This window comes from Staurois parvus, unplaced genomic scaffold, assembly GCF_062004578.1.
Source record: "Staurois parvus isolate SC_StPar_1 unplaced genomic scaffold, SC_StPar_1.0 ptg000264l, whole genome shotgun sequence".
NCBI lineage: Eukaryota > Metazoa > Chordata > Amphibia > Anura > Ranidae > Staurois > Staurois parvus.
Window position 1 is genome coordinate 11,695,765 of NW_028318060.1, and position 14,142 is coordinate 11,709,906.

The 14,142-nt window shown below is 44.4% G+C and overlaps 1 protein-coding gene across 5 annotated transcripts in view; it reads left to right on the forward strand.

The window, feature by feature from the left end:
• Positions 1–2,555: 2,555 nt before the first annotated feature.
• Positions 2,556–14,142, forward strand: part of MYO6 (myosin VI) — a 374,955-nt gene continuing 363,368 nt past the window's right edge. For all 5 annotated transcript variants that reach the window (XM_089681402.1, XM_089681403.1, XM_089681405.1 and 2 more), the window contains exon 1: positions 2,556–2,694. The gene's annotated coding sequence lies outside the window, so the exon portion shown is untranslated. The remainder of the gene's footprint in view (positions 2,695–14,142) is intronic.

The window sequence follows — 14,142 nt, forward strand, 5'->3', positions numbered from 1 at the left end:
TACAGAATACACTTTCATTTGATAACATTAGCATTGTAATAGCAATCCAAACAATAGTTTACTCTGGATCTGCTAGGGTTCCTGAGGATAAAGGAGTTTTTTTTCTCTTGGATTATATGCAAGGCCAGCATCTTCATAGGGCTACTTATTATTATTATACAGGATTTATATAGAGCCAACAGTTTGCTGAGCGCTTTACAATATTACGGGAGACAATACAGTTCAATACAAGAGGGAAAGGAGGGCCCTGCTCCTTGGAGCTTACAATCTAGGAGGGAGGGGCTAGTGGTACAAAAGGTAGTAACTGTGGGGGATGGACTGGTTGGAAAAGTAGAAGTTTCCAGTATTAGCGGAGGGCAGGATAGGCTTCCCTGAAGAGAGGTTTTCAGAGATCACCTAAAAGTGAGCAGAGTAGGAAATAGTCTGATAAATTGGGGTAGAGAGTTCCAGAGGATGGGGGAAGCTCTGGAGAAGTCCTGGAGATGAGCAAGGAAGGAGACAAGGGAGCTAGAGAGTTAACCACTTGCCCTCCTGAGGATTTACCCCCCTTAATGACCAGGCCTCTTTTTGCTACTTGGCGCTGCACTAACTCAACTGATAATTGCGCGGTCATGCAATGCTGCACCCAAACAAAATTTACGTCCTTTTTCACACAAATAGAGCTTTCTTTCTGTGGTATTTGATCGCCTGTGCGTTTTTAATTTTTTTGCGCTATAAAAAAAAGGCTGACAATTTTGAGAAAAAAAACAATATTTTGGACTTTTTGCTATAAAACACGTCCAGTAAAAAAAAATTTAAAAATCAAATTTCGCCATAAATTTCGGCCAAAATGTATTCTGCGACGTGTCTTTGCTAAAAAAAACCCCCCAATGTGTAAATTAATTGGTTTACGTGAAAGTTATAGCGTTTACAAATGGCGGTAAAGATACTGGGATTTTACTTTTTTTTATACTAATAATGGTGATGATCAGTGACTTATGGTGGTGATCAGCGACTTATGGCGGGACTGCGGCGGACATTCTGACACTGGGGGGAACTGACTTGGGGGTCACTGACATCCCCAGTGACACCAATACAGTGATCAGTGCAAAAAAAAAAAACACTGACACTGTACTAATGGCACTGGGGAGGAAGGGGTTAACTTTATTTACTGAAAGGGTTAACTGTGTGAGGGGAGTGTTTTACTAGGGGGCGGGGTGTGTACTGCAAGGGGAGGGACAGCTGATCTGGAGAGATAAACTCTTCTCTCCTGCTCAGCATGTCAGGAGCTGACAGGGAACTGACAGAAAGCAGAGCTACTGCAGCCCTGCTCTCTGTCAGTGATTGCCACTAATCAGCGGACACAGCCAGTAACGACCGGCTGTGACCCAGCGACTGACATCCGCGGCCGTGATTGGCGGGACAGGTAGGGCGGTGGCACGCCTTGCGCACGCGCCCCCTACCTGTTTTGCAAACACACGTTTTACAACGTGGATTTGCCCAGCCGTGCTGCCCTGCCAATGTTTTTCTACAGTGGCTGGGCGGCATGTGGTTAAAGAGATCCAACCTCCCTAGTTGTCCTGTTTACCATTATCATTGAAAGGAAAAGAAAACTCACAAATTTTGGCTTGTCCCCAAAAAATTAATAAAGGAGAAATCTCCCAATGGTTCTGATGATCTGGGGTCCCCAAGAAATTCCTTTCATTTGCAGGGATTTCCTCTCACTTCCTGTTTTGCTATGGGACAGGAAGTAAAGGGAAATCACTGTAATGGGATACAGATGGCAAAAAATCTGACAGGGGTTATAACCTCCCTTACTCTATCCAAAATGAAATAAAAAATGATCTATAGTTCTACATTAATTTGTGGGGATTATCTCTCATTTCCTGTTTTGGCTATGGGACAGGAAGTGAAATCTCCCAAAGGGACACAGAGAGCAAAAAAGAAACCAACAGGGGTTATAACCCTCCCTTACTCTATCCAAAATGAAAAATAAATGCCTATATGTCTACTTTAATTTGCAGGGATGTCTTCTCTCTTCCTGTTTGGCCATGGGATAGGAAGTGAAGGGAAATCTCCCCAAAGGGACACAGAGGGCAAACAACACACCTGACAGGGGTTACAACCCTCCCTTACTCTATCCAAAATGAAATAAATTGCCTTTAGTTGTACTTTAATTTGTGGGGATTATCTGTCATTTCCTGTTTGGCTATGGGACAGGAAGTGATGGGAAATCTCCCTAAAGGGACACAGAGAGCGAAAAAGGAACTTGATAGGGGTTATAACCCTCCCTTACTTAGGAAAAAAGTTTGCCTGTAGTTCTACTTAAATGGCAGGATTAAAATGAAGGAAGCAAGTGTGCAGGAAAGCAATGTAACCATCAGGACCTATAACTGCCAGCTCTTGGGTCTAGATACTGTGTACAGCACATGATGGGAAGCCTGGAAGAAGCTGGTCCAGGGGCAGGTGTTGTCACCCAGGTACACCGTGTCACCGCAGTGTGGCGGAGCTCCAGCCTCCAGGCCAGCTCTGGGAGTCTCCACAGACGAGGTAAGGTGTGACAGACGCTGGGTGAGGTCAGGGAGCTGTCCACGTGCTCCGCCCTCCTCTCCCGGCCATTGGCTGCTGACGTCAGCGGTGGCTGTGCTCCGGCGGAGAGGCAAAGCGGAGCAGTAGTCGGGGGTCAGAGAGTGGACGAGGCCCCTCTGGATCCGGGTGAGTGATCGGCCTGTGTGTGTGTGCTGTACGCTGTGCCCCCCCGGCCGGGCCGGGCTCTGATCTCCAGGAGCGGACCGGAGTTGTCTGTTTATTTTCCTGTCTGATCACTCTCCTCCCCCTCTGATCCTGGATGGATCCCTCTTCCTGATCCCTGTCCATGGACTCCTCATTCATTGTCTGCTGGAAGTTTGTGTGATCACTTCTGTCCCTGGCTGTGTGTGATGACATGGCATGGAGCTCAGGACAGGATCCCATCGTAAACTTGTCCGATCTCCATGGAGGAACATGGCAAGTCTAATGATTGACTACATAGAGGACAAGGGTGACAGCTCATGTCATCGATTACCAATCACCAGGAACGACTGCTCATCCACCGTACTACCGCTAAATGTCAGTCCTTGTGCACTATCCCAGGTAGTGGGGATGACTTACTAAGGCTAGGTTCACCCTGGACCATGCTCTGACAAGTGATCTGCTCCTGATCGCACTTCAGAGTGTGGTTAGATAGCTGATCAACCGGAGATCCTGCCACTTCCTGAAATGATTTTTTTTTACAATTTATAATGGGGCTAATGGCATTGTAACCACAAACCAACTGTTGGCTCCTGGTTGCTGTGATGCCCCATTGACTAATGTTAGCCATACACTAGTCTAAAAATAATTAAGAGCGAATGATACTGCCATCATGTAATGACTACATTTTGAATGATAAAGGGTCCTATGGACATAAATGAATCCGTTTTTCGTCTGTTTTGTCACCTATGTGCAGTACTAATAGTTTGATTTTTAATGGGCGGCACAGTGGATAAATGGTTAGCACTTCTGCCTGGCAGTACAAAGGTCATTGGTTCAAATCCCAACCATGGCACCACCTACCTGGAGTTTGCATATTGAGTTTGCATGTTCTCCCTGCATGGACTTCCTCTGGGTACTCCAATTTCCTCCCACACTCCAAAGACCTTAGATTGTACACCCCTTGAGGGTAGTGACTGATGAGAATATGTAAAGCGCTGCATAAATTGATGGCACTGTATTAGTATATATAAATAATTTGGTCAGCACAGTGGAGAAATGGTTAGCACTTCTGCCTGGCAGTACTAGGGTCGTTAGTTCAAATCCCAACCACTGCACCACCTGCCTGGAGTTTGCATGTTCTCCAGGTGCCTGCGTGGGTTACATCCGGGTACTCCGGTTTCCTCCCACACTTCAAAGACATGCTGGTAGGTTAATTGGATCCTGTCTAAATTGGCCCTAGTATGTGTATGTATGAATGTGAGTTAGGGACCTTAGATTGTACACCCCTTGAGGGTTAGGGACTGATGTGAATGTAAAATATATATGTAAAGCGCTGTGTAAATTGATGGCGCTATATACGCATATATAAATAATTTGGGCAGCACAGTGGCTAATGCTTAGCACTGCCGCCTGGCAGTACTAGGGTCATTGGTTCAAATCCCAACCATGGCACCACCTGCCTGCAGTTTGCATGTTCTCCCTGTGCCTGCGTGAGTTTCCTCCAGGAACTCTGGTTTCCTGCCACACTCCAAAGACATGCTGGTAGGTTAACTGGCTCCAGTCTAATTTAGCCCTAGTTTTGTGTTTGTATGAATGTGAGTTAGGGACCTTAGATTGTATGCTCCTTGAGGGTTAGGCATGTGAATGTACAATATATATATGTAAAGCGATGGCGCTATATAAGTACCTGTAATAAATGATGGGTGAGAAACACATTAACCTTTCAATTTATTGTCCATTGGGCAGAGCATTTTAGTAGACTTTTCCTTCAAGTTTTTTTTTTTTTTGGCTCAAAACCGCCACTACTGATTTTCAATTTGTGCCGTTAACTGGACGAAAAACTAACAAACTGACCAAATGACAGATTTTCGAACGATTTTTCGTTTAGTGTATGGCCACCATTAGTCTAGGTTCACACTCTGCTGGTTTCCCAGCCACACAGGCACAGCAGAACACTCACACCTCACATAAAGAGTGAACCTAGACTTAAAGTAGAACTAAAGGCAGCTTATATTTTCTAGTTTCCTTCAGTGGTCCATCCCACACCGGCCCCAGCATCTTCTTCTGTGTGCTGTTTTTCAGCCATCTTCATTGGCTGGCGCAGAATGACTGTACAACTGCGCATGCACAGGGATCAGGCCGGCCACTGTAAGCTCAGCCATGCATGCGCAGCTCAGTTTCCATGCTGGGGGATGCTGCAAAGAGGCGGCTAAGTGTATTTGATTGTAGAAGAGACACTGCATATCTCTTTTGCAATGTAAAAAAAAAACCTGCCTGTTTGCAGTGAACAACAGCCATACTTTAGTTTTGCATTTATTGGCTGAATTTTACAGACAGTGCCAGCTTTCAACTCAACATGCTATGTTAGGGCTCAATATGATGGGCACTGAGACCTGTGCGCTGAACCACTGTGTGTGACCACCCTCGGAGCTCTGTGCAGGAAGCCCATAGAAGTGGATGCAGAAACCGTACTACATGCTAGCATTTGACATGTGTGCTGGAGCAGGTGTACAGATCTGTGCACCTGTTCCTGCCACCAATGTCAAATTTTGACATGTGTCTGTGTCCGTGCAGCCATTACGTCTGCATCCACTTCTATAGGTTGCCTGTACACAGCTCCAAGGTGAATTCACACCCAGCAGGCAGCAACTCTAGTCTCAGCACCTGTCTGAGCTCAAAATTTAAACAGTCTCCTTCAGCTGTATATTTTAGGTGGGCGACTATAAAACTGTGGCTCGTCCACCTGCTTTTACCCCCCCTCCAGCTGCCTGTGTGCGAGAGGCCTAAAAGCATTGAGAATGTTCAAATGTATAAACGTTCACTCCAATTATGCAAGTACAGACGTATCTCGGTTTACTAATTTATTGCGTTCTCCGGGACAATTCGTATTGCAAAAAATTTGTAAACCAAAACGCGGTTTCCCAAAGGAATGCATTGAAAACCAGAAAAAGGTCAGAAAAAAGTAAAAAAAAAAAAGTCTTTAATCTGTTCAAAACTCTTTATAAAATGCACTTTAAAGGCATAAATACTGTACTGGGACATGATTAAAAATTTCCAGAATGGCTACAAAACTCAATGCAAAAACCGCTCCAACACCTCCACACTCGACGCCACGTGCTGCCTACAGACTCCAGCATGCACGGGGCTATAAACCTCCCAGGCACAATTCATCCTGGGGAAACTTGCTTCATATTGCGAAAAAAATTTGTAAATGCATTGAAAACCGATTAATCCGTTCTGGAAGTCAGAAAAAAGTGAAAAAAAGTCTCATCTGTTCAAAACTCTTTATAAAGTGCACTTTAAAAACACGGGGCCGGCGCTATAAACCTCCCAGGCGCACTGCATCCTGGGGAAACTTGCTTCGTATTGCGTAGACAATTTGTGAATGCATTGAAAATCAATTAATCCGTTCCGGAGGTCAGAAAAAAGTGTTATCTGTTCAAAACTCTTTATAAAGTGCACTTTAAAGGCACAGGGCCGGCACTATAACTCTCCCAGGCGCAGTGGATCCTGGGGAAACTTGCTTCGTATTGCGAAGACAATTTTGTAAATGCATTGAAAACCGATTAATCCATTCCGGAGGTCAGAAAAAAGTTAAAAAAAAAAAAAGTCTTATCTGTTCAAAACTCTTTATAAAGTGCACTTTAAAGGCACGGAGCCGGCGCTATAAACCTCCCAAGTGCACTGCATCCTGGGGAAACTTGCTTCATATTGCAAAAAAATTTGTAAACTGAGGCATTATTTTCAATGGATTTTCATTCGCAAGCTGAAAATTATGTTAACCGAGGTTTTTGTAAACCGAGTTCTGCCTGTACATGAAAAGCAATCCCGTTTGCTGAGTCGGATAATTGAGGTGTTCTGTGTGAATATTGTCCTGAACACAGGTAAAGTGATCTGGGAAGTATAACCGTCCTGCACGTGGCTGCCTGGTGGTTGTACAATGTAAAATTCTGGTGTATTTCTCCAGTTGGGTGTCACGTATGGCTGTCCATAGCAATCAATGGCTGGACACTGGTATACATTGGTACTTGGACAAACAGGCTCATGTTCATGTCTGCTGACCTACAACTTGGATCGCAGACTATTTGCATCTAGGGCTGTATGTCTGTCTGTATCCATGCATGTGTTTATTGGCATATACTCATGCCCAGCCATTGATTTCTGTGTTCAGCTGGACCCACCACCCAACTATTTTAGTAAATCAGCTTAAGTCTAGGTTCACACCAATGCAGGTTGCGTTTGATGTGCTTCTGCATTGCGTTTTGCGTTCTTTTGTGCTGCGTTTTTTATGCGCTTTGCATTTTTCTTAATTTTTTTCTTGTTGCTAGGCAGATTTTAAATGCAAAACGCAGCAAAAACGCAATACATGCTTTTCTTCAGCGTTCCCATTGAAGTCTATAGAACAAAAAATGCAACGTTTTGCATTCAAAAAAGTCCCTGACGCTTTCCAAAAACTGCACCTGGTGAAAACGCACAAATGTGAATGTGTACCATAGGAAATCATGTTAAATGGACTGTACTGCGTTTCTGAAAAACGCTTGTGTGAACCTAGGGTAAGTGTATTAGAGTAGATCTGTTCGTAAATGTCAGCTCTGTTTGGCCAGAGTGAATACTGGTCACCACTGGACCAATTGTGGGCTCCCCATCCAACCACTGGCCGTGTAAAACACTTGCCAGGCATTGAATGACATGGATACAAGTGAGCTGTCACAGAGGGACATTTCATTCATCTGTATTCATGTCAGTACTTGGATGTGGTATAGGGTGTCACAGCTCGCTGCACTTAGATTGCATTGCATGTTCTACTGTTTTTCAGTGAAGTGAACACATCGGGCTCAAGGTACATTGCCCTTTCTTCATGTTGGGAATGTGTTGGGCAAGGCTGCCCAGTGTAGCATATAGTGGGCCCTCAATTGATTGGATAGAGGCACTGCAGCTTATGATTCTCATTCAGTTATTTGAGTTTTATCAATGGATTGGATGATCATATCCATACGTGCGTGGCCACATTAAGCCCTAGGTCCAGGTGTAGCTGCCATCGATGGAAAGCTGGCACAGACATATTCTTTCTCTCCCACCTTCCACAAATGCTTGTTGGTTGGCTGTGCCAGGACTACATAGGCTTAGAAGAAGCAGGCAGCAAATGAGAACATTCAGAATTCTTGTTCACGCACTTGTTTGGGTTGGTAATTCAAAGTATTAGATTCATATCATCTATATTGCATTGTAAAGTCATCCTCCTCTGTACACAGGCAAATATTTATTGATGGTGCAAAACTGTCATGAGTTTGAGGATTGTGTTTACTGCTAACTGAAAACAAACAACTTCTACAAGTAGTGTTCTGGTACTGGAGTTTATAATCTAGATCAGAGGGCCAGGTATGCCTTTGTATGCCTTTATTTGACCCTTGAGACATTATTCCTGCCACTGACACCAACAGCGGGGCACTATTGCTTCCACTGACACCAACAGCGGGGCACTATTACTTCCACTGACACCAACAGCGGGGCACTATTACTTCCACTGACACCAACAGCGGGGCACTATTGCTTCCACTGACACCAACAGCGGGGCACTATTGCTTCCACTGACACCAACAGCGGGGCACTATTGCTTCCACTGACACCAACAGCGGGGCACTATTGCTTCCACTGACACCAACAGCGGGGCACTATTGCTTCCACTGACACCAACAGCGGGGCACTATTGCTTCCACTGACACCAACAGCGGGGCACTATTGCTTCCACTGGCACCAACAGCGGGGCGCAATTCTTGCCACTGGCACCAACAGCGGGGCGCAATTCTTGCCACTGGCACCAACAGCGGGGCGCAATTCTTGCCACTGGCACCAACAGCGGGGCGCAATTCTTGCCACTGGCACCAACAGCGGGGCGCAATTCTTGCCACTGGCACCAACAGCGGGGCGCAATTCTTGCCACTGGCACCAACAGCGGGGAATTATTTCTCCCACTGACACCAACTACTTCTCCCCCTAATACCAAAGATCTGGCATTATTTACTCCCACTGGGCATGGTCCAGGATACCTAAAGTCTGAAGGACAGTAAACTCTCCCTTTCTGAAAGTTTGGAGACTCCTGATCTAGGTCACCTGGGATCAATGAAGAAGGTTCTCCCTTCTTCAGATTGTTAGGTGCCACTTTGACAGCTGGGGAGCTCTCAGTGATCAGATCATGGTCATCTACCATCCAGACATAGGTGGGATATACATTGATGTGTTCCATGCCTAGTAATTGAACATTGGGCAGTTTTGTTAATTATCAGGTACTTAGCACAGTGATGACTTATACCTTCCAACCAGAGCAGCTTATACCTTTATAACCTGAGCGTTAGACTTCATGCACACAGGATGTTTAAAAAATGCTCCTGCTCTTGGCAGCAGTGTTTGAGCAGAAAAAACGCTCGGCGCTTGTAAAAGTGTCTAATGCTTCAGGCGTGTTTACAGGCGTCAAACGCTTGGGTGTAATTATATAACTTATTCCGGCCATTGAAATGAATTAACGCTCAAATGCTAATCACTCCTAGCATTGACATGCATTTACAAGTGCCAAGCATTTTTTCTGCCAGAGGGCTGCTGCTCCTGGTTGCACTGGCCCTGGGTTTTTTTTCCTGCTGGTAAACATCCCTGCCACTAAAAGCCTCTAAAGTCTGTGTGAATGCACACATAGGATAACATGGAGGAGCATTTGGAAGTAGTAAAAAAAAAAAAAAGCCTGATGCCCCTAAAAGTGGCTGCAAAAACACCCTGTATGCATGAGGCCTTAGAATTCAGATTTACACCTATATGTTTTTTTTTCCCATGCTGTGTTTTCCATTAAAATCAATGAAATGCCTTAACCACTTGCTGACCGCAGACAGCTAAATGATGGCTTCACTGCGGCCAGCCAGTTCTGGGAGGACGCCCTTCCGTGCCCCCCCGGCGATGTCCATGATCGCTGTGTCCCACTGACACAGCTGATCATGTGATGTGGTAAAAGGCCAATCACAGCAGCCTTTTACCACATGATCAGCTGTATCCAATGACACAGCAGATCACCAGTAAATGCAGTTGCCGGTTATTGGCTGCACTTTCCTCACTCTGTCACAGCATGAGGAAAGTACTGCCGATAACTGGCAATTGTCAGAGGATGGATCGGCACCAATCATCAGGGCACTGATGATCAGTGTCCAGCAGTGCCGTCAGTCAGTGCCACCCATCAGTGCCGTCAGTCAGTGCCACCCATCAGTGCCCATCATTGTTGCCTATCAGTGCCCATCATTGTTGCATATCAGTGCCCATCATTGTTGCATATCCGTGCCAGCTTATCAGTGCTACCTATCAGTGCCCATCATTGTTGCATATCAGTGCTGCCTATCAGTGCCCATCATTGTTGCATATCAGTGCCCATCATTGTTGCATATCAGTGCCCATCATTGTTGCATATCAGTGCCAGCTTATCAGTGCTGCCTATCAGTGCCCATCATTGTTGCTTATCAGTGCTGCCTATCCGTGCCGCCTATCAGTGCCGCCTCATCAAAACAGTGATGGAGAAAAATTACCTGTTTGCAAATTTTTTTTATTTATTTATTTTTTTGTTTATAGCACAAAAAATAAAACACCCAGCGGCGAGTAAATACCACCAAAAGAAAGCTGTATTTGTGTGAAAATAATTATAAAAATTTCATATGGGTACAGTATTGCATGACCGTGCAATTGTCATTCAAAGTGCGACAGCGCTGAAAATTGGCCTGGTCATGAAGGGGGTATAAGTGCCCGGTAGGCAAGTGGTTAAAACACATGATCTCCCTGGGAACAAGATCTTTCCCCCAAAACCTTGGACTTTTGACGATTGAGTGTGCCTAAACTATTATTTAATAATTAACCCATGCATTACCTGATTATTGCAACCACTTCGCTTTACTAGGGAGCGAACATTAAAATGCAGGGAACAATTGTAAAACAAAATGTAGTTTCATGGTCCATTCACAGGTGTATGTTTGATGTGTTGGTGCGTGTTGTTGTACCAGTACCCATTAATTACATGTAGGTCCCTGTCACATGTAAATGTTTGTGCTTTTTGTTGTGTGCCTTGTTTACTGGCTGGATGCACATCGGGGACCTGTTAGAAATGACTTGTTGCACCCTCAGAATACATGCACAATACATCATAAGGTACGTGAATCGGGGTAAATCTGGACTTTACTGTTTGGCTAGTTCCAGGAACATGTCCATTGACATTTGCTGTGAATAAATCAACTATGGAAAGAATGTGTTTAACTCCTGTATTCTACATTGTAAGTATGAGCACCACGTGATTTGTGCTCGTGTGTATGGAGGTGGATGCAGGGATTCAGTCTTGGCCATCGGTTTTCTTCCAGTTTATTGGTGGTAGTAGCTTATGCAGTATCCATTATTAAATATACAGGCTGGAAGTTCTGGAGTCAGACATGTGATTTACTGTGTGTATATTACACGTTCCTCATTGCCTTCCATTTGCATAAAAATTCAACTTTTCTTTCACAGAGCTGCTGTAATGCTAAAACATCTGTATCCTATTCATTTTCAGTTTAAAGTGGTTGTAAACCCTTCCATGTACCAAGTGAGGGGACTGGCCTCAGGTGATACACAGAGATAAACAACTCCTCCTACATAAGCTGTACTTGTTTATCTATAGCTCTCTGTCCCCTACATCCATTCAAAGTGCAGAACGTACACAGGATCTCTCGGCTCTGAAAAGCACGGGGCGGGGAGCTGCAGCTACATCAGTGAAGTCCGCTCAGAGCTGATTGGAGGGAAGGGACACACCACCCTTCACACAGGAACAGAGCTGAGGCTGTCGATTACAGGCTGTGCCCTCCCCTGTCACCATTTTTCTGGTGTCAGGAAAACTCATCAGAAGTGACTCATGCAGATAGCAGAGGAAAATTATAGAAATTATATTTAGTCCTCTGGATTGAGACAAGTACACATTATAGAGGGATATGCTTTGTTCATGTATGAGGTTCACAACCACTTTAAAGTGGTTGTGAAGGCTCTAGTTTTTTTTCCCTTCATACATTCTATGCATGAAGGTAAAAAATCTTCTATGTGCAGCATCTCCTTTTAGCCCCCCTTAATACTCGCCTAAGCCCACTCTTGATCCAGAGATGTGCACTGGAAACTCGGCTTCCCAGGGACTCCCTTTCCTCATTGGCTGAGACAGAAGCAGGAGCCATTGGCTCCCACTGCTGTCAATCACAGCCAGTGAGCCAATAAGGAGAGAGGGGCAGGGCCAAGCTGTGGCTCCGTGTGTGAATGGACACACAGAGCAGCGGGTGCCCCCACAGCAAGCTGCTTGCTGTGGGGGCACCTGACAGGAGGGGGAAGGCAAGGAACGCCGGCAGGGGACCCGAGAAGAGGAGGATCCTGGCTGCTATGTGCAAAACCACTGCACACAGCAGGTCAATCACAGCCAGTGAGCCAATGAGAAGAGAGAGGGGTGGGGCCAAGCTGCGGCTCCATGTGTGAAAGGACACGCATATCAGCAGGTGCCCCCATAGCAAGCTGCTAGCTGTGGGGGCACCCAACATGAGGGAGGGGCCAGGAAGGCTGGCAGTGGACCCGAGAAGAGGAGTATCCTGGCTTCTGTGTGCAAAACCACTGCACACAGCAGGTAAGTATAGACATATTTGTTTTTTTGCTTTCTAAAAAAAAAAAAAAAACTTTTAGAATCACTTTAAGTTCAAAATTACTTACTTTCCATGGGATTTAAGATCAGGTCCACCTGTTACTTTTTCAGGTGGACCTTGAAGGATAAGTTCACCTTTCAGTAAAAAATAATAAATGCACATTTTTTCGCAGGTCAAAAAATGTGCATTTATTATTTTTGTCCGCAGGAGCCTGTAAATCATTGTACCAGTGATCAGTAGAGCACTGATTCCATGCAGGTCTCCTGCAGATCTGTCAATATATCTGCTTGCCTGTATGGGACGTACAAGCAAGCAGATATACTGACAGGAAGAACGAATGAACTACCACGGCGCTCCACAGCGACGTGGTAATTTATTGAAGACTACAAACTGACAACCGCTAAGGCTGTTGGGACTTGTAGTCTCTCATTCACAGAGGACTGCGTTTTTTAAAAATTTGCTAGCGATGGGGGAGAAGATCCCTCACTAGCTATCAGAGCATGTTACGTGTTACGCTCTGAATATGGGTGTAACATGTTAAGAAAGGTGATTTTTTTAATTAGAAGCCCTACAGTATGCAGCTCTAGGGGACGGCAGATGTAAATGGACTGGTAGGCCTTTGAATATATATATATATATATATATATATATATATATATATATATATATATATATATATATATAATTACGGTATATAGATGGACTGCATCCTTTTCCGTTACACTGGAGCTAAGCATGATGGATTGGAGGTAGCCCAATGTAAAGGGACGTCTGGCCACCCATGGAGCCATCACGAGTCAGTCAGTCCTCTTTGAAATCAGGATTAGTTGAATACCCTGCCAAACATAGCACAATGCCCTGTGTCATCAGTTCCATCATGAAAACTGATGTAAAATAATTTCATTCTTATATTTTTAATCAGTGTATACATCCACCTTCAGTTCAGTTTACATCAATATACATATGTTTTGCACATGTTTGTTTTTTAGTTGTTGAAGAAAATAGTATATATGTGGACAAAAGTATAAACAAAATAAATAAATAATAATAAAAAAAAAATATATATATATTGCCTAAAACAGATAAAAATGGAACTGATGTAAACGGATAACATCCGTTTTTATCTGCAAAAATGGACACAAACCTTTTTTTCTGTGGACATGGACAGACTCAGATATAGGCTGATGTAATCAGATGTCCGTCCGTTTACATTGCTTGCTCATAGACATACGCTGTGGTTCAGTCTGGATCTACCTGAAAAACAAGCGTGTGTGAAATGGCCTTAAATGAAGTCCATGCTGGGAAGTGTTCGAACCCTGATGTCACCTGTGTTTTCAGTATGCAAAATGCTGCAGGAGTCATTGACTTTGCAGTAGTGTTCTTCCGTTCTGTTCTGAGGGTAAGGCACACCTGTCATTGTGCAAGTTCCCTCTGCTAAGGTGAGCTCTACACCCAGCTGGTGAATTCTTTTCTACTTATTGTACAGACAAATTATAACCAAGCCCAGTTTCTAGACTTTAAGGTTCATGGCTAATTTAAAATGAAACGTGTCCATCTGATTTGGCACACCTAGTGAACTCTCCTAATAGGATACATACAAATGTCTGTCTTCCCCAAGGAAGTATTATAATGGAGTGATCCTGTAATGGAGCATTAAAGTGTCTGCTCGTTATTCTCAATGTGTGTGATAGCAATCTCTGTGTTTTTGGCATTCTGTTGGATTATACTGGTTAAGTCTAGGTATGTCAGGCACACCTTTGTT